We start from the raw sequence: 4663 nt of genomic DNA, 5'->3' as shown, positions 1-4663 counted from the left end.
AACAAGATGTGGTTCTAAGACAACAGTTGTGCCCCTGGAGCAGGTAGGGCCTGCTTTAGGGTCAAGGCAGCTTCTGCCCTAACCTAGTGCCCATAGCAGGTAGGTTTGCCTTGTACGTGGTGATCTGATTAGCGATGTTGTCAAGTTCCCCTGGAAAGCATTCCTGCCTCTAACTTTTCCAATTGTGGGAGCCAATAAATCCTGTTTATTCTGTCAGAGTCATCCAAAGCATTCTTTTTCTTTTCTTTCTTTCTTTTTTTTTATTTTGCCTTTTTTGGGTCACACCTGGCGATGCACAGGGGTTACTCCTGGCTCTGCACTCAGGAGTTACTCCTGACAGTGCTCGGGGTCCATATGGGATGCTGAGGATCGAACCTGGATCCACCGTGTGCAAGGCAAACACCCTACTGGCTGTGCTATGGCTCCAGCCCCATCCAAAGCATTCTTAAATCACACACATACTATCTTATTTAACCTCCATATTAACATTCTCAGAGAACTATATTCCTGGCAGTGCTTGAAGCCGGAGGCCACATTTGGCAAGACACAGGCCCGGCTGTTCAAACCTGGTGGTGCAGTGATCAGATCTCGGAGTGATTGGGCCCCCAGGATTACACCTGTAGGGGCTTGGCAGTACTGGGTGGAATGGTATCATCTGGTGCTGGGTTCATACTGGGTTCAAGCAGCAAAACATTTACTCCAGGCCTTTGAACTCTCTCTCCTTGGTCCAGAAGTGTTGTCATGCTAGTTATGAGGCTGTGCAGACTGTCAACTAAAGATCTTTTTGTTGTGGTGACTGTTTGGGGCATCCCCAGTGGTGTTCAGGGCTTACTCCTAGCTCTGTGCTCAGGGATCACTCCTGGTAGTGTTCAGGAGGCCATTTGCAGTCCTGGGTATTGAACTGGGGTTGGTATGGAGGGCAAGCCCCTTAACCTTTGCACTATCTTTTCAGCCCCTGACTTTCCATCTTTTGGCTGTCTTTCTGTCCCAACATAATAGAAAACAGCCGAAAAAGTTCTGGGTAGAATTCAGGAGAGGAAGAGGAATGTCAGAGGAAGAGGAAGAGGAAGAGGAAGAAGAAGAGAAAGAGGAAGAGGAAGAGATGACTTGGGATCAAACCCTAGTCAGTTGCAATCAAGGCAAACCCCTTACCTCTCGTACTATTTCTCCAGCCCCATCATTGCAAGTCATTTATTTGGTTTGTTTGGGGCCACACCCCTCAAAATGATGCCTATTTGGAGGGGGAGGGGATGGATCTCCTGAATGCAAAAATGTGCTCCAGGCTTTTAAGTGACCTTCTCCGTCTCACAATAATTTCCCCAAGAAAGTAATATATATTTTTATTTTTTAAAATGTGGGGCTGAAGAGATAGCACAGAGGGGAGGTCGTTTGCCTTGCACGCGGCCGACCCTGGTTCGATTCCCAGCATCCCATATAGTCCCCTGAGCACCGCCAGGAGTAACTCCTGAGTGCAGAGCCAGGAGGAACCCCTGTGCATCACCAGGTGTGACCCAAAAAGCAAAATAAATAAATAAATAAATAAACAAAATGTTGCACAAGTTTAGAAGAGTCAACTTGGCACACCAGGATGATTTTTCTGAGAGGCCTCAGGGCAATTATTTCTCAGGATTCTTTGAATCTTCCCCCCCCCCTTGTTTTGGGGCCACACCTGGTGCTCAGGGCTTACTCCTGGGTCTGGTCTCAGGGGACCATACGGGGTGATGGGGATTGAACCTGGGTCAGTCTTGTGCAAGGCTAGCGCCCTTCCTGCTGCTCAGGCGGGGTTCTTTGCAGTTTACTAGAATGCTTACAGTTTAGCTGAGCATGGCTCCTGGTTGCATAAGGGAATGTTCTTTATTTTTTGCTTTTTGGGCCATCCCTGGTAATGCTCAGGGGTTACTCCTGGCTCTGCACTCAGAAATCACTTTAGGCGTTCTTCTGTGGGATCAAACCCGAGTCAACCCAGAGCCAGGCAAGCACCCTCCCCACTGTACTATAGCTCTGTGACCCCCAAGGAATGTTTGCTTTGCTTCTGATGCTTCTACGCTTACTGCTTCCTTCTATATGTTGCTCTGTCTTGAGGTCATGCCGTTGTGAAGACAGCTACAAACAGACTCGGAGAGAGGCTCTCTGTTCCCCGAAGACTTTTGGTCCTTGAAGAGCAGTTAAATGTGTTTTTTCTGGAGAGGAGAGAATTCAAGATGTTTGGGCCTAAGGCAACGCATCATAATGCCTTTTTTAAAAAATGAAGGTTTTTTGGTGCATCTTTTGTCGAAACAATGAATCTAATCAAAGTAGATAGAGTGTTAACTAGAATTCATCTGCCTCACAGGCATTGGGAGGGTTGGGGTGGGGGGGGTTATTGGGGTTCTTCATGGTAAAAAATAAGTATTGGTAAAGGGAAATGTGTTTGATAATTGCATGACCGAGACTTAAACCTGAAAGTTTTGTAACTTTTCCCACAGTGAGTCAATAAATAAATAAATAAAGTCTTCAAAACTCATTAAAAAAATGACTGCAGTTCTCTTAAAAAAATAAAAATGAAGGTTTTTGTCACTATGTTCTTTTCCTTGCCTCACCCCCCTCCCGCCCCCACTTTCCCTTTCTTAGTTATTGCAGTTGTGATGACAGCGGGTCTCACATACTTGGTTGTGGTGGTTGCCTGCTATTGAGTTTGTGGGGAGGGAAGCTGTGCACACTTTGCAGTGACACATGGGGTCACACTCTGCATGAGGCGGTTCCATGCCGGGGATGGAACCTGGGGCCTCATATCTCATACTTTGGACACCACTGACCTGTCCAGAGCTCTTGAATCTCCATTTTTCATTTGGGCAGAGGGGAGGTTGGTCCACATCCTGCGGTGCTTAGGGGCTCTCCCTGACTCTGAGCTCAGAAATATCCTTGGAGATGCTTAGGGCATCTTTAGTGGTCCAGGGATCAAACCATTGTCAGCCATGGGCAAGGCCTGTTGCTGTTGCTAACCTTGTGTACTATTTCTTAAGTCTCCTGACTCTTAATTCTTTTGATATGTTTCTAGGACCCTAACCCCAAATTATTTAGCAGATTAACATTTGTGAAAAGTCACATTAGGGCTAGAGTGAGTAGAGCAAATTGCCTTGCACGTGGCAGACTTGAGTTTGATCCCCATCACCCCAGATGGGCCCTCGAGTTCTCCAGGAGTGATCCCTGAACAGGGTGCCAGGAATAAGCCCTGAGCAATGCCAGGTGTGGAACCCAAAAAATTTAAAAAAAAAAAGAAACATTGCATTAGACAGAAGTGGGTGAACGTGCCTGCCTCTCCCATTCCTGTGGCACCCCAATCCTCATGTCTGGGTTCTGGCCCTAACTGTAGCACTGCAGCACTGTCCTCCCGTTGTTCGTCGATTTGCTCGAGCGGGACCAGTAACATCTCCATTGTGAGATTTGTTGTTACTGTGTTTGGCATATCGAATGCGCCATGGGGAGCTTGCCAGGCTCTCTGAGAGGGACGGAGGAATCGAACCTGGCTCTGCCAGGCCAGCTGCGCACAAGACAAATGCCTACCGCTGTGCTATCACTCCGGTCCCTGGCCCTAACAACCTCCTTATATCTAACTGCAGCAACAAAGGACCAAGTGGAGATCACTGAGGATGGATTGAGACTCTGCCCACCAAGCCCTTCATTGGAAAGAGTAGCGGTTTGTGTTCGCAGAGCCGGTTTTAAATTACTTGGAGAAATGAAACCGGAGGTGGTTGGTCCTGTAATCTGAGAAGCTTCCAGAACCACCTCCCAGGGTGGGGGTAGGGAGTGGGGGTGGCTACAGCCTTAATTGTTTTGTGGCTGAATTCCGAGTCAGAGTTCCTGAGGCTGTCAAAAGTAATTTAAGGTTTTTGTCAAAGAGAAAGAAAAGGCGGGGGACTGACTCCATCCACTGGAGTTGAGCGAGAAACTTTTCCGGATTAGGATTGATTGAGCCACAAGTCTCTTAATGGGTTTTACCTTATCATTCTCTCTCTCTCTCTCTCTCTCTCTTTCTCTCTCTCTCTCTGTCCCTATCTCTCTGTGTGTCTCTGTGTGTCTCTCTGTCTCTCTCTGTCTCTGCCTCTCTCTCTCTCTTTATCTCCCTCCTTCTCATCCTTTTTTTCTCCCTCCCTCCCTCCCTCCCTCCCCTCCTCCCTCCCTCCCCTCCTTCCTTCCTTCCTTCCTTCCTTCCTTCCTTCCTTCCTTCCTTCCTTCCTTCCTTTTATTTTAAATAAAGGAAAATAAACCAAGGGAAAGCATTTTTTTGTTAAGACTCTTCGACTCAGTCACAAAGGCAGAAATTCTGCACCAACTAGTTTCAGCTCAAAGCTGATTTATCACAAGGAAAATCGAGAAGCACAGAGCCGAGGACAGGAAGGACTCCAAGATTCCGTGGGGACCGGGGAAGACCAGGGCCTGGCCTGTGTTCAGGCTGTTCCCTGGTGGTGATTTTTCTCTGCTGTGTTCTGTAGCTTTACTTCAGCACTAAGTCAGGGGGGAAGAATCTTTATTATGGGTAGAAAGAAAACAGCCCTATGCACAGGCTTTGCATCACTGTCATCCTGTTGTTCATGGATTTACTCGAGTGTGCACCAGTAACGTCTTCATTCATCCCAGTCCTGAGATTTTAGCAGCCTCTCCTTACTCGTCTGTCCCAACGCTG

The sequence above is a fragment of the Sorex fumeus genome, unplaced genomic scaffold (assembly GCF_029834395.1).
Source record: "Sorex fumeus unplaced genomic scaffold, SorFum_2.1 ptg000098l, whole genome shotgun sequence".
NCBI lineage: Eukaryota > Metazoa > Chordata > Mammalia > Eulipotyphla > Soricidae > Sorex > Sorex fumeus.
Note: the sequence above shows the minus strand (reverse complement) of the source record.